This window comes from Gekko japonicus, unplaced genomic scaffold (assembly GCF_001447785.1).
Source record: "Gekko japonicus isolate JY-2015 unplaced genomic scaffold, Gekko_japonicus_V1.1 scaffold2283, whole genome shotgun sequence".
NCBI classification, from domain to species: Eukaryota; Metazoa; Chordata; class Lepidosauria; order Squamata; family Gekkonidae; genus Gekko; species Gekko japonicus.
The window spans coordinates 179990-196092 of record NW_015175432.1 but is presented as its reverse complement, the minus strand read 5'-3'; the positions used below and the strand labels follow the sequence as shown (position 1 = coordinate 196092).

Below are 16103 nucleotides of genomic sequence, written 5' to 3'. Positions count from 1 at the left end.
CTGCTTACCTTGCGGACACCGCCCCGAGTTACAGTCTGTCGGCTCGGCTCCACCCAACACCAATGCTCCCTCTAAGCTGTGGAGTCTTGTGAGCGAAAATTCTACTTTCTGAGCTACTGTCGTTAAAGTTGTGAGCGAGCGATTTGGCTACTGCATAAATTAGTTTGCTCTGGAGCCATCCTTCCTGAGCTAAGGCAAAAATGTGTGAGCCAGAGTCTAAAAAAACTGTGAGCTAGCTCACACCAACTCAGCTTAGAGAGAACACTAACACCCCTTGGTCTCTTTTGAGTCCTAAGTGTCCTTTCGTTGACACGCTGCAGCGCTCACTTTGCCCCTTGATGGTGTTCTGCCTCTGCCTGAATGTTGTTGCGTGCAGTTCCACATTACAAAGGAATTCTGCATATCGGCAATCCGGATTCTGTGTCAACAAAGCTGAATTCTGCAATCTGCATGCAGTGTACAAATGGAGTGAATCTGGGTGTTTTTTCCTGACTGTTGTTTGCAATGTGGACTGTTCATCCTAATTTGGCAAGTGATAGGCAGGCCAGAGGCTTCAAGCGCCAGCTGCTAAAAATCTTTTTCAGCAAGCTCATGATTTTGCGACACTTTAGCTGGCGTTGTGCTTCAAGCCAATCTTTGCATTAACGAGGACTAGAAACACGGAACATTTTTTTAAAATGAAGGGTGGACTGAGATTCTGTGGGAAGTGAATTCTATACATTGCTAGTATGTCTGTGGAATTGCAAAACACACACAATCCAGTCATATGATCACTCTCCATTTGTCGTTCATTTAAGAACATCAGAAGAGCCCTGCTGGATCAGACCAGGGGTACATCTATCCTGTCTCACATAATGGCCAACCAGTTCCTCTGGAGGGCACAGAGGCCAAGGCCTTCCCCAGATGTTGCCTCCTGGCACTGGTGTGTTCTTATGTGCTCATTTCCAAGCGGTCATGCACGTGCAAGTGCAGTTCTCTGACTCTGATGGACCAAGGGCCTGATTCAGTGGACAACAGCTCTGTGTGTTCATGCGCTGACAAAAAAGTTACGGCAATCTGTGCGTGCACGGCGCTCTGTGCAAAACCCACACATTAAAAACGACGAATGGCTTGAAAGATAAGTTACCTATAGATGTGAATAATGAGAAAGGGAGGTATGAAGAGAATTTAAGAATTGAGCTGGAGGTTGGAGCATTGTGGGAAGCCGAAAAGGGGGGGGGGAGAGGAGGAAAGGATGTACAATGATTTGAGTATTGATATATGTTTAACTTTTAATATATCCTAATTGTTTTTTTTAAAAAAAATGCAAGTGCAGTTCTGCTTTCCCACCCGTGGGAAGTTGCTTTTCCTAATTGCCAACATTACAGCAGACGGGGCCCAACATTGCCTGAAAGTTGGTGCTTTCACACACTCTGAATAATGTACTTTCAATCCACTTTCAGTCCACTTTGCAGCTGAATTTTACTGTGTGAAATGGCAAGATCCTCTTGCAAATGGTCGCTGAAGTGGTTTGAAATTGCATTGTTTAGCATGTCTGAAACTAGCTGAAATTGACAAGAAGTTTTCTGTGCCTTATTTCTTTCCTTCCAAGGTCTAGAAGAACCTTTTTGTACGAGAGTACGTTAACCTTGTCTTTTCGCCTATCTTTCAATTGGGCAGCTATTGTTCGGGTTCTAATGATTAAGACAAAAAATATTTTATTTCAACAGGAAAATTAATATTCTGATGGATCAACTGGGGGGGAGCCCCTTTATTCGGTGGAAGGCCCTAAAAATAACACAGCTGCACACTTACAGCCTCTCTCTGTTTGTCGCCTGCGTTATCCCCATTGCAAAAAGGAATGTGATAAATTGGGGGAGGTTGTCATTTTCCCTCGGGTGTGCAGGCATCACACTAAAATGGGGGGGGGGGTTTCATCCAGTGCTTGCTTCAAAATGAGAGTGAATGAGTTTGTGTGTGAATACGTGGGATGGTGGTAGTGAGAGAGGGCAACAGATTGGGGGGTGGGGTGGGAGCGGGGGGAGAGGGGGGGGGGGGGGAAACCTGTCTGTCTGCCCGTCATTCCCTTAACACTCTGTCTTCAGGAATGCATGAAACACCTGAAGCTGTCTTATACTGAATCAGACCATTGGCCTATCCAGGTCAGTTTTGTCTGCTCAGATAGGCAACAGCTCTCCAGGGTCTCAGCTAGAAGACTTCCACTTCCCCTACTATCTGATCCTTTTAGCTGGAGATGTTGGGAGCCTGAACCTGGGATCTTCTGCATGCCAAGCAGAGACTGTACCATTGAGTCACAGCCCCTTCTCTAAGCAGCTTCACGTGGATGAGGAGGGGCTGTGGCTCAGTGGATGAGCTTCTGCTTTGCATGAGGAGGGTCCCCGGTTCAATCCATGACATCTCCAGTTAAAAGGACCAGGTAGTAAGTGGTGTGAAAGACCTCAGTCTGAGACCCCGGAGAGCCTCTACCAGTCTCAGACAATACTGACCTTGATAGACTGATGGTCTGATTCAGTATGAGAGCCAGTTTGGTGTAGTGGTTAAGTGCGCGGACTCTAATCTGGGAGAACCGGGTTTGATTCCCCACTCCTCCACTTGCACCGGCTGGATGACCTTGGCCAAGCCATGGTTCTGGCACAGCTGTTCTTGAAAAAGAGCAGTTTCTGTCAGAGCTCTCTCAGCCCCACCTACCTCACAGGGTGTCTGTTGTGGGGAGAGGGAGGGAAAGGAGTTTGTAAGCCCCTCTGAGACTCCCTTGGGTAGTGAAGGGCAGGGTATAAATCCAATCTCCTCCTCCTCTTCTTCTTCGAGGCAGCTTTATGTGTGTTCATGTGGGTTGGTTCCACACTAGCAATTTTGTCTGGAATTGCCATGGAATTATCACGATTCTGTGTGAAATCACCCTTGCGATGGAAATTCCAGATACCCTTCATTTCCCCTCACACCTGATATGCATTGAAGCCCCTCTCCCACCATGACCCAGAGCACAGCAGAAGAAATAACACAATACCTTTAGAAAAGCTTTTTTAAAACCTCCATGTATTTGCAGACATCTCTGACAATCTCCTCCTCCCTCTCTAAAAGGCAAGCTGAGCTGTGGGTGCTTATCTTCTGTTGTTGTTGTTTCTAAAGAGCATGAGTAACACTGGATAGGAGTAAAGCAATACCTTCGTTGTATGTTAAATGCCCTCGAGTCGCTTCCGACTTATGGCGACCCTATGAATTAATGCCCTCCAATACCTTTAACAACCTTTATTTCTTAAAAAAATGTATTTGCGTATCCCCTCCACTCCGTCTAAAAGACAGGCAGTTTTCTTCTGCTGTGCTAATGGTTGCTAGGGACTGGACCCTTGAGGTCATCAACAAATGAAATGTGTAATGAACGAGCAATTGACGAGCTCTTCGTGAAGTTCTGCAATCGCATCGTTTCCGCTTCAGATACAAGAGACTGTTTGTGCTGATACAGTCCATCCCAAGACATTTTTATAGGTTTCAACTTAAGCAGATTTGTGTGTGTGTGTGTGTGTGTGTGGAACAAACAGGCTGTTAATGGTCTGTGCACAAATATCAAACAATACCATGTGGAAACATGAAAAAATGTACCAGTTGGGTAGCTGAAACATGTGAAATCCTTGGTGTGGAACAGGTGACATGGTGGCCATCCTGTTGCGTTCCAGCACCTTCTGCATTCCTTTTTTTAACCTGAACGCACAAAATAACTTTATACTAATCCTGTTCACAAGTTACAGCAAATGCATGCATAATCCATGCAAACTTGATTCTTCTTTGTATGTGCACTGAGTAATTTTCATGTGACAGTCAATACGTATTTATTTATTTATTATTTGTATTATTTATTTATTATTTGTATTTGCATTATTTGTATTTGTATTTGCGGACAGGCTTAGGGCGGCTTACAGTGGTCGGTACAATGTACCTGGTCTACATAAAACTGTTTAAACAATGTGAAACATTTTTAACATTTAGAGTGCTGGCAGTATTAATAATTCATTAAATTAGATGGCGCGCTCTAAATCTACCGTCCAGGTTCCCGATTCAGCGATCTTCCGGTCTCCTATGTAGATATAGCTCTAACTCCACATTAGGGCCAGCCTTATACTACAGATGTTCGAGTAGTATAGTTGGTGGTAATGGTGGACAGCTCCTAATGGAAAGCCTGGTGGAAGAGCTCCGTCTTGCAGGCCCTGCGGAACTGCAAAAGGTCCCGCAGGGCCCTGATCTCTTCCGGGAGCTCATTCCACCAGTAAGGAGCCGCCACTGAAAAGGCCCTGGCCCTAGTGGCAGCGAGCCTGGCATCTTTAGGGCCCGGAATAGTTAGCTGACATTGTGACCCCGACCGTAGTGCTCTCTGGGGTATATATAGGGAAAGGCGGTCCCTCAGGTGTAGATGAATATGCGATACATGTGTAAATGAATATGTGATACGAACCCTCCATTTATCCAAGTACTGGGCCCTGGTTTCATTCATAAAGTGAACGTGTGCTGGTTCTTTCTCAGAAACAGATGCACGCACATACAGGCAGGATATATGTGCATTCACTGTAACATGTGAACAGAGCTACTGAATCAGACCTTTGGTATATCACAGTCAGTCTTATCTCCTTTGGGCACTGGCTATCCAGCGTTTCAGGGAGAGGTCTTTCATATTACCTACTACATACCTAAGTGCTGCCAAGTCACAAGCGACTTATGGCAACTCCAGCAAGGGGCTTCCAAGGCAAGTCAGAAGCAGAAAGTGGTTTGCCGTTGCCTTCCTCTGCAGAGTCTACCTTGGAGGTCTCCCATCCAAGTACTGACCCTGCTTAGCTTCTGAGATCTGATGCCACCGTCCCTTCCTTATCACCAGCTACCCATTCCCTTTTAACTGGAAAGGCTGGGGGTTGAACTTGAGACCTTCTGCATGCAAAGTAGATGTTCTGCCCCTCAGCCATGGAGCCCTCCAACTTAAAATGCAGCTGCAGCGCCAGGCGATTCTGCACAGACCGCCCAAAGCGCCACCCGATCTTCTAAAGGCTGCTGTCCCTGTAAAAACGTCTTCTCTTCTGCCTCCTTCCAGTTTATTTAAAAACTTTCTGTTTCCTCATCAGGCATGTGTTTTCTTAGCCGTTCACAAATCCATCATAAATTATCAGCTCTTGTTCCCGATGGGAGGGGAGAGAGGCTTAAATACTGTTTTGCGCTTTCTAGTTAGCCGGAACCACTAATCTCTTTTATGATTGATATTTCACAATCATACCATTATGATCATAAACAACATTATAGCCGCTGACTTTGGCTTGCTGCCAAGTAAAGGGGGAAAAAAATCAGTGTTTAACGTCTGACCATGGAACGAGAGCTGTTAATTAACCATCTATTCAAAAGTGTCATGAGAGCACAGAGGAACAAAAGGATAATTAAAGGGTGGAGCAGGATCTTGGTTGAAGGAGACCTGCTTCTGAGTAGACCCATTGTAGGATCATACCCTAGAGGACAGATTGTTATGGGGAAGAGAGCACTGCTTGAAGTGCTGTGCGGAACGCCTTAGTTTCTCTTGTAGCAGCCTGAATAGCCCAGACTAGCCCGAACTCATCAGAGCCTAGAAGCTAATTTTTTTGGGGGGGGGTTTAACATTTTTATTGCTTTTCTAAACTACACACCTATAGGGTTTGGGGATGGGAACAAACTAAAACTACGAGTAGCAAGAGATCATTAATGCAATTGTTTAAAGTAAGGATAATTCCCTATTGTCAAAGTAGTAATGCATGAGAATTAATACAATAGTTATATAGAAGATTGAGCGAGTGTTCACAAACAAATTTGGTTAGAGAGTATGTTTCTTAGTTTAGGGTTATTCCTGATAATTATCAGACCATTAGAGTTTCATTATTTTACTTATTTCCTTCCTCTTCGTTTCTTTTCAAAGTCCTTTTTATTTTTGGGGGGTTTAGAAGCCGTAGCCCCTAGTTCTGCTTCAAAATCTAAGGATTCAGCCGACGGAGAGTTGGTAGAGCTTTCCTCAGTTTTGTCTTCTTCTTTTCTGCATCCTTGTCGTCCTCCCAGTTTCTCAGATCCATCTTTATCTTGTACTCAAGAATTTTTTTCACTTTGAAGACAGAGTCAATTTTTTCTTTTTTGCCATTGAAGTTGAAAGTAAGCCCTTCCGGGGTTAACCATCTGTATGGGGTGTTGTGTTCTTGAAGAAATCGTGCCAGGTCTCTGTACTGTCTTCTTCTTTTTCTGATCTCAAATGGAATGTCTTTTAAAATTTTAGTTTGTTCTCCTTGGATTTTCAAAACAGTTCTGCTTGTCACTTTCAGGATTAAGGCTCTTATTGACCTTTTTGAGAATTTAACAAATATTTCCCCAGGAAGCTTCTTTTTCTTTATATATTCTGGATATGTACGGTATACTATATCCATGTCATTTTGTATCGCTTCTGCTGTTAAGCCTACCACGGGGGCCAGTTCTTTGCTTAAAATCTCTTTCAGGTTTTCACCTTTCTGCTCCGAAATGTTCTGAAATCTCAGGACATATGCTGATTTTTCCATTTGGAGGGATAGCAATTGGTGATTCTCAGAGATTTTATCTTTTTCCACCACCTCCAGTCTTTGTTCAAACTTTTTGGACTTAAGATCAACTTTTTTCAGCTTCTTATTTATCTTCTCTGTGTTTGCTGAAGTATCTTGAAGCTCCTTGTAAGGGAAGATCGGTTCAGGAGGATCTCTTGCGTGCTTGGTCTGGTGTGCGCCTCTAGGTACCATTGCTGGCTCCATGCCGCGAGGACCTATCAGGGCAAAAAGCTGCCTCCATCCCTTGGCATTCCGCCTTGGGAGAGGCACCTCTCACGTCCCAGGCTGCAACCCTCCTACAAAGGGTTGTGGGAGTCCAAGATCAACACAGACCCCTCCCCATTGGCACGTTTGCGGGCCGCTCACATCAGAGCAATTGCAAGTTGCCAAAAACTGGAAGCCTCACCTGGAAGCTAAGTTGAGTTGACCGTAGATCCAGGTGGGCAACCATGTTGGTCCAAAGCAGTAGAACAAATTTAGAGTCCCGTGGCACCTTTAAGACCAGCAAAGGTTTATTTAAGGTATGTGCTTTCGTGTGCAAGGCACACTTTTTCAAATACCTTTGAAAATACCTTTTAGGGAGGGAGGGAGGACATTGTATTTGAAAAAGTATGCATGCACATGAAAGTGCATACTTTGAATAAACCTTTGTTGGTCTTAAAGGTGCCACTGGAGTTGACCACGGTTAGTGTTTAGACAGGAGAGCACCAGGGGAGACCAGGGTTGCAACGCTGAGAAAGGCAATGGCAAACCATCTCTGCTCTCATCTTGCCTTGAAAACCCTGTGAAGGCTTGCCGTATGTCGGTTGCGCCTTGTTGGCTCATCAGTATTATATGAAGGGGAAGGGGAACTGTTCAGCAGCACAAAAAGGTGGTCGCCTGGAACCCATCCATGAGCAGTTCTTATTCAGAATTTTTTTAAAGCTTGCCTTTCTTGCAAAGAGCTCAGGATGGTTTTTTCCCCCTTCCATTTTATCCTCACAACAATCCTGTGAGGTAGGTTAGGCCGATAGAGAGTAAGTGATCCAAAGTCACCCAGTAAGTTTTGTGGTGAGCAAAGATTTGAACTTGGGCCCTGCCCAATCATACTCAGACACTCTAACAGCTGTACCACACTGCAGGGTGCTCTGAGCTGCTGTCACAGTACAACTGGAAACTGCTTCCTCTGGAAAGGAGTTTCCAGGGGGCAGCCATGTTGGTCTGTGGTAGAATTTGAATCCAGAAGCAACTGAGAGACCAATAAGATTTTTGGGGTAGGAGCTTTCAAGAATCAAAGCTCCCTTCATCATAGGTTTGTCAGGTCAGAAGGACAAGCTGGCGGGGGACTTACTGGGACACTCCGGGAGAGGGAAGAAGCACTCCATGCTTCCGTCACCTCCAAGTGACGTAGGCACATCAGGGATGTCGGGGGGGGGGGACACTCTGGTTTTTGGGCAAAACTCTATGGTTTGAAGTGAATTCTACCATAGAGTTTTGCCCAAAAACCAGAGCGTCGCCTCCCAACGTCACTGACAAGCCTATGTCACTTCCGGGTGATATAGGCACATTGCATCATTTCCGGCTTTTCAGAGCACCCCACACCCACCCACCCTCGCTTTCTGATAGCCCTGAAGTAGGGGGAAGGGTTCCGAACTGGGGGATCCCCCGCCCTCAATTTTGGACTGGCAACCCTACTTCATCAGCTGTTGAAGGGAGCTTTGACACTTGAAAAGCTCGTACTCCGAAAATCTTGTTGGCCTCTCAGATGCTTTTGGGCTCAAATCTGCCAAGGTGATTATGGGTATTAGCAGCATGAAGGGAGCTTGCTAAATTAGTGGCCTAGGCAGCCTTCCAGAGTATGCCTTTCTCTTTGTCCGGCTCCAGCTACTGAGAGAGAACCAGCGGCAGAGAAAAATAAAAAGGCAAAGACTAATTTGAGCGCGGCTGCCTGGCTCAGTAGTTCAGCCTCTGGCACAGCTCTGTACACAGCGTGGGCTGGCCCTGAAAGGGTATTGTGTAATCCGCGCCTCCCGGCAGTCCCAGAAGTTCCCTTCAGGGGGAAGCTGCAGCCAGAGATTCAGTCGGCGATAACTGGCAGGGTGCGTTGGCTGCCATTTTCCTCAGCCTTTGCTTTTCACCCGGCAGACGGCAGCTGTCAGTCACCGCTTTCCACAGGCAGCAGGGAGCCAGCCTCTCTGTTCTGTAGTGCTAAACGCTGAGGGAAGGAGAGGCGGGCCTGAACTGGCCGCCCCAAGATTGAGACTTTTATTTTGTGTGGTGTCTGAGGGTCACACGGCAAGTTATCACTGGGTGTGATGTAGTTTGCTATACCTGGTGCTCAAGGGACACCCAAAGACAAGCAAGGGTCCAGACATTTTGGGATAGATCCATGCTCTAGGCTTTAAGGCTTTGGGATAGATCCATGCTCTAGATGGTTGCCCTCTCTTCAGGAACCATCTTGCCAGCGACACACCTTTTTATTTTATTTATTCTTGCTTTTCGCCCCAGTGGGGACCCAGCTGTCAGACTTTTGGCCCAGCTGCCTTGTTGGGCAATATCCCACTTCCCAGTGGGAAGGTTGCCCTCTGTGGCTTTCATGAAACCAGTTTGGGTGAGAGCCAGTTTGGCGTAGTAGTTAGGAGCACGGACTCTAATCTGGGAGAACCGGGTTTGATTCCCCTCTCCTCCACATGTAGCTGCTGGTGTGACCTTGGATCAGTCACAAGTTCTCTCGGAGCTGTTCTCTCAAGCTGTTCTCTCAAGGGCAGTTCTCGAAAGTTGGTTGTGGGGAGGGAAAGGAGATTGTAAGCCGCTTTGAGATTCCGAGTGAAGGGTGGGGTATGAATCCAATCTCCTCTTCTCTTCTTCTTCTTCTTCAGTGCCTGCCTGTGAGGTGTAGTCTGTGAGGGGCCCACTGAGTTTCTGTGAGGGAACTCTCTCTTCTCTATAACATCTGTGATTGGTGGCAGCTCCCCCTCCACTGGACGGAGAGGTGGCCAGAGCCATCGAGGAAGGGACTGTGGTCACTTTGAAGGGTTATGGAGACAGCAAAGTAATGTGAGGTGTTTTTACATTTTGGTCGGGTCTCCATTGTTTCATTGAGGGGCAGAGGGAATCTTTGCCGGTGGGGGGGGGACACCGATAATGGTTCTAGGGCTTGGTTATGGCCCGGCCATGCCAGCCACTGATGTTGCTAAACGAATTCTCGCCCGAGTACAGTTTCTAATTAACCCAATTACATTTCCTGTGGAAGTATGCCCTCAGGGTTTGTGTGTATAATGGATTAAACCACAGTCAGGTTTAAGACTGATTCGTTTTTAACGGTTAGATGAGTGTTATTGAGCAATTTGTGACAGTGTAATCCACAGAAAGGCAATTGCTGACTGCTGGGCCGCGAGCTCTGAGGAGGGAAACCAGTGTGGTGTAGCCGTCAGAGTGTTGGAAAACTTGGCTTTGAATCTCTGTTCCCCATGTTCACTGGGAGACCCAGGACCAGTCATTCTCTCTCTCTCTCTCTCTCTCTCTCTCTTTGCCTACCTCGTAGGGTTGTTGTGAAGAGAACGTGAAGGAGGGGGAGAACTATGCATGCTGCCCTGAACTCCTTGTGTGGTAAAAAAAAGCAGGATTTTTTTTAAAAATGTAGTAAACAATGTAGTAAACAGTAAAATGTAGTAAACAGCCTGTCACCAAGTGGCCAATTTTTGGAACAGTTACAGAAACTGAGGGCATCTTATTTGTTTACGTCATTTGTACCCTACAGTTCTCCCCTGAACTCCTTGTGGGGTGAAAAAGCAGGATTTTTAAAAAAATATAGAAAACAGAGATTGCCCCGTCACCAACAGGCCAATTTTTGGAACAGTTACAGAAACAGTAGTTGTTGTTCAGTTGCACAGTCGAGTCTGACTCTTTGCGACCCCATGGATCACACACCATGCCAGGCCCTCCTGTCCTCCGCCGTCCTCTGGAGTCTGTTCAACGTCATGTCTGTTGCATCGGTGACACTGTCTAACCATCTCATCCTTTGCCGTGGGCTTCTTCTGTTACCTTTAATCTTTCCCAGCGTCAGGGTCTTCTCCAGTGAGTGCTCCAGTGAGTGCTTAGAAAGAAATTTTGGCACCAATTCTTGCTGCTGGTTTCTTTGGCTAGTGACTGGTTGCCCATTTGTACAGCCTGCATATCCTTCTGAGGGATGTTCTTCTCAGATGTGTATATCCTGGTTGTATTGAAAATTATATCTGAAATAACTTGTAATAGTCTTAACTGAAGAAGAATTTTGAAACAAAGTTATTAATATCCGGAACCTTCGTATCAACTCATCGGACTACTTACCTGCTTGACCTACTTAACGCTTTATAGCATCTATGTATTATTCTTGTGCTTGTTGTATTTGATGGCTTTGTTATTCTCAATTTAACATTCTCATCCATGTCATATATATTACAATATTGTATTTATTCGTTTCTGCTACACTCAGCGTCTTCTATTGTGCACAGCTTTGCTTATTTTTTCATTTTTTTGCTGTGTAGTCGCTTACTGTTTAAGTTCACAGAATCAGCATTGCTGTCAGATGGCCATCTAGCCTCTGTTTGAAAACTTCCAAAGGAGGAGAGCCCACTACCTCCCGAGAAAGCCTGTTCCACTGAGAATTCTCTCTGACAATCCTCTTACAAAATTGATCTTGAGTGTTTGCATTAGAATGAGGAGCAGTCTGGACTAACTATATCCCAAATCTGTGACTGTGTGAGGTTCCACAGCCAACAGTACACGCTTATCAGAAAGGTTATACTTTATTGCAGAGCTATAGAGGCATTAACATAGTCACTGTTAAGAATGGCAATGGTCCTACAAGCATAATGGGATATAGGGTATTCGTATGCACCCCCCCTTTCCATAAGCAAATTAGCCAGGCTCCCACACACGGGAGAAGGGTCCCCAGGCCATTAGAGGCCGCAGCTGGGAACCGAAAGCGCTCCCACGGTTCCAGGCATCCCAGACACTACACCAGCAACCTGCAAGGTCATTGATAAGCAAGCAGTACAGAAATAAAAGTAAAGAAGCAGCATCTGGCCCAAATAGGAAGATAATTTAAAAAAAAAAAACCCATCATGGCAGCATAGCTGACAGACTGTAAACCCCGAAGACCTTCCTTTGCGTCACTCTAAACCAGGGGTCATTTCGTAGAAAAAGAGGTGCAGGAGCTCATTAGCATAACTCATTAGCATAACTTATTTGCATATGCCACACCCGCTGACATCTCCGGAAGTGTGTCAGAAGGCAACACCCACCGCTCAGGCTCCACTGGACTGTTTTGGATTCCTAGCTTTTTTTTGGGGGGGGGAACGTGCAGAGGAGGGAGAGCTTGTACCTGAATAAAACTTGGTCTTAAAGGTGCCACTGGACTGTTTGGGACAGGGGCGGACGGGGCTCTGCAGCTTACCTGGCTGCTTCTTGCTCTGACTGAGGGCTGCTGGGAGCAGGGGGTGGGACTTGTTGCATGTGCCCGCCCCCTGGGCTCTTTACTGCCGGAGCTTCGCTCCTGTGCACTCCTGCAGGAAATTACCCCTGCTCTTAACTATAGCAGAAGGAGAGATCCTGAGCAGTGCCCTGGCTGTTGGGCTTATACGGTGAAAGATGCTCTCCAAAATTCAGCCCTAGAGGGCGCTCTAGATCAAAATCATCATTTGAATTGAGCCTGGCGTCAAACGACTGGTTTGTGATTGAGAACCAAGAGAATCAGTAGGTGTAGGAGATCAGCCAGACCTGCCAAGCCCCTGGTCAGGGTGGTGGATCCCTCACCCCCAGCTCTTGTTGCCTGCTGCCACTCCAAGTGGTGGCAGGAAAATGGGGGGGTGGGGAAATTACTGATTTCACAAGTGTGATGATGTCACTTCCAGGGAGCACTCAGAAGTGGCAGTGGTAGCTTCAGGAATCAGTGAAAGCTCTGTTTCTGGTGTTTCCTAGAGCTACTGCCGTCGCTTCCAAGTTTTCCCTCTGGAAGCGATGTCATGAGATTTGCGAAGCTGCCGCTGCCACCATGTCCCTGCCCCCGACCCTCTCGCAGGTTGACCTGGCAACCTTAAATTAAGGAGGCAAGAATCAAGAAAAAGTAGGAAGGCACATATGTCACCTGGATATTCCACAAGAAAAGTGGTCCTTTTGTTTGCCTAGAAAGCCCCTTTCTTTAAGGAGGCAAGAATCAAGAAAAAGTAGGAAGGCACATATGTCACCTGGATATTCCACAAGAAAAGTGGTCCTTTTGTTTGCCTAGAAAGCCCCTTTCTTCTAAATCCCCAACCTGGACTTCCACATCTAGATCCTACCTCCCCTTTTCCTTAGGAATTAGTACCTCCCAGATGCATGAACAGCTAGGGCTTCCTGTAGGTGGTTATCTGTGGCAGTGCCAATGGTGCCTACTGGATCCTTGGCCGACTCGTGAAACAGATCTATGGAGAAATTGCACCCTGAGTCATTCACTTCCCACCAGTCTGTTGTGTAGTTGTTGCGCAGGTCTGCCCTGGCTCTTGCATCTGTTGTGTTTCAAGTCTCTGGACAGATTTTGCAAAGAGGAGCTAATTTCTTCCCCCTTTTCTTCATTCCGCCTAGATCCGAAGACGCCGTCCGACCCCTGCTACCTTGGTCCTGAGCAGTGACCAGTCTTCACCAGGTGAGACCAGACATGTACCTGACACACAAACTCTCATGTTCAGTCTGCTGTAGGGATATGCAGATACTCCCTGCTAGTTGAGATTCGTTTGATGTTTACAAGGTTTTGTTCCAAATCCTGGCGAATTTCGAATTTCGGCAGCACTTTGAGGATCCAGGAGTAAGGAGAGACCGCCCCTCCCTGTTCCACCAAAAAGACTGGGGGGAGGCAATAGAAACCCCTTCAGGGTTAACTCTTTGCATGCTGTGGGGAAGTGGGATACATGCTTTACTGCACACACAAAGCAGGTTTGGAAGAAGTTGTAATCCTTCTGGTTTCTCTAGCAACATATGGCTTCAAGTTTCAGGAATCCCTGAAACTCGAGGCCAAAGAAGTGCACATCTATGGGACTTAAGCAGATCTCGGTGGTGGTGGTGGGGACTCCCATAGATCAGGTTTCCAATCTGAACAGCAGTCAGAGGTGTGCACAAGAACTCAAGATTTGACTGTGAAGACCATTTTAATCACATGTGTATGGGTAGGTGTCATAGGAGGGGTCCACTATAAAGAAGCTGGAGTCTGGTGATGTCACAAGGGGTGATCCCTTGATGTCTTGGTGATGTCACAATAAAAAGCAGTACTAATAGTAGTACTCCCAAACACTGGCAGGAATTGTATTGCCTGGCACCTGGGAAGATGTGGAGTCACCATCGTGTGACTTTGGAGAGGTTATTTAGCAGATTGCAAAATAAGGAATTACACGGGCCTTAACCGTGTGCTAAATGTAAAACAGAGCTGAGCTGTTAATGCCAATAATTCTCCTCCTGTCTTCAATTGACTTGTGCAGTAATTAGCGCAAGCATAGAAGAAGCCTTAGAAGAAGCCATACTGTATCTGCAATATGTCACACCCATCGGTTCTCCGGGGAGAAGGGATTTGCTTATGATCATAGCAGGAGTCTCGCCTGTTGATTTAATTAGCGTGCCTGCCTTCTTCTCTCGTGAGATGTTGCCGGGCAGAAGACTGCAGAGCAGAAATTCAGAACGGTGTCGGGAAAACTGGGGAGAGTGCTAAATAACATCGACCTACAAAGCACACCTTCCAGTATAGAAATTATCTTCTAATACCAGATCGGTAGGTGCATATGGTTTAGGATTGCTAACCTCCAGGCTGGGCCTGGAGTTCGCCCAGAATTACAACTCATCTCCATACTGTCACGCTCAGGGTCGCGCCCAGGTCCAGAAAACCCAGTAGCCATGTTGAAATTTGATAGAGGAAACGAGTGCCTCAGATTTGGAAGTGCTGGGGGTTATGTCACACCCCAGCTGCCTTCCTCAGACTGACCTTCTTTCTCTCTGTGTTGCCTCTAAGATCAGTCCTTCATTCCTCCCCGGCACTCGTCAGTTTCCTCCTTTATATATCCCCGCTCCTCCCCTTAGTGCCAGCCCTTTTAGGTGATTAATAATCCTATAGGCTGTACCACCCATCCATCACTGTGCTCTCCTATCTCATGGTGCTTCCTCCTCATTAGGCCCGCCCTCCTGTATAACCCGTTCTTCTATCCCGTAGCTGTGTATGTGAGGGATTGCCCACTTCCGGTCTATGCGACGGGGCTAACGCCAGCGTCCTCGGCGTCAGCACTTCTCAGGGGTAAGGCTGGAACCTGCCACCTGTCCCGCTCCTTCAACCGGGCCCGCCCCCCTTCGCATCTCACGCCTGTCCCAACGCAGTCTGTGCCAGTCCGTTCTCCCAACCTCTCCCCTTCCGGATTTTTCCATCCCCGTAGTGGGCGTTGAGGGAGGGGTTTGGGGTCTCAGGGAGTTCCGAGCCCACCACTCTTCCCTGGGATCAGTTCCCCAGGACAAAATGGCTGCTCTGGAAGGTGGAGTGTGTGGCATTATATGCTGCTGAGATCCCGCCCCTTCCAAAACCCCACGATATCTAGGCACCACCCACAAATCTCTAGGAATTTCCCAACACGGTGTTGGCAACCCTAATATGGCTGCTGTGTCATGAGGAAAAAAGCCCTCTGCACATGGCCAGGGTATTTGCTGCTTCTGTATTCAGAGAAGAGATTATTCCTGGCCCAAATGTATTTAGGTCTTCCCGAGGACTTTGTTTTTCAGCCGCAAGAGGTGGTGGTATAAAAGCAAGCAACAGCACGGATGCCAGGGACGAACGCTTCACTACTCAGCAGCTGTGTTTCCCCAGGTCTTCGGAGCCATGTGCTCCCCTGTTGACGCAAACGGATCTTTTTCTGTACTAGATGGGTAGAGAGCTAAGAAGGGGACCAAAGTTCAGCTGTCTTTCTGCTTCCCTGGTGAAGGTTTCGTAAGAGGTTGGGCTGCGCTTGAACATGTTCACAGTGCGCTTGAATGTGTTCACAGTGCGCTTGAACGTGTTCACCTTCCCCTTCTGACTATTTTTGATCCACCTTCCCACAAGGTTTGCTTGCCCATTTTCGTATCTACCCTCTCTTGCCCTTACTCTCAGTTGCCTTCGTGCCCTGAATCTGATTGGCTGTGTTGTAGTGTGGTGAGATTCTCCCTGATTGGGTAGAGTCACTCATGTGATCTGTCCAATTGCCCTAATTGACGGGGTGGACTTGGTGATTCTGAAGACCTGGGGGAAAGTCCAGCATGGGGCCACAGAATCAGATGTTTTCCGCACAAATGGGTCTCCCCGCTCCTGCATTTGTAGTCCTCCGCCTCTTTCACTTGTTTCCGCAGAAGTATTTGCAGTCCGAGGTGCAAAAACGCAGTTTGTCCTCTCTTGCGGCACAGCATCAGACTTCCCTGTTGTTGGGAATTCCCTTGCTGCACCACAAGAGCCAGTTTGGTGTAGTGGTTAAGTGCGCAGACTCTAATCTGGAAGAACCGGGTTTGATTCCCCACTCCTCCACTTGCAGCTGTTGT

The 16103-nt window shown here is 47.0% G+C and overlaps 1 protein-coding gene across 1 annotated transcript in view; it reads left to right on the top strand.

Annotated features, from left to right (window-relative positions):
* LOC107122708 (protein phosphatase 1 regulatory subunit 1A-like) overlaps positions 1 to 16103 on the top strand; it is a 75597-nt gene that overhangs the window by 459 nt on the left and 59035 nt on the right. The window contains exon 2 of the mRNA XM_015425842.1: positions 13149 to 13209. The gene's annotated coding sequence lies outside the window, so the exon portion shown is untranslated. The remainder of the gene's footprint in view (positions 1 to 13148; positions 13210 to 16103) is intronic.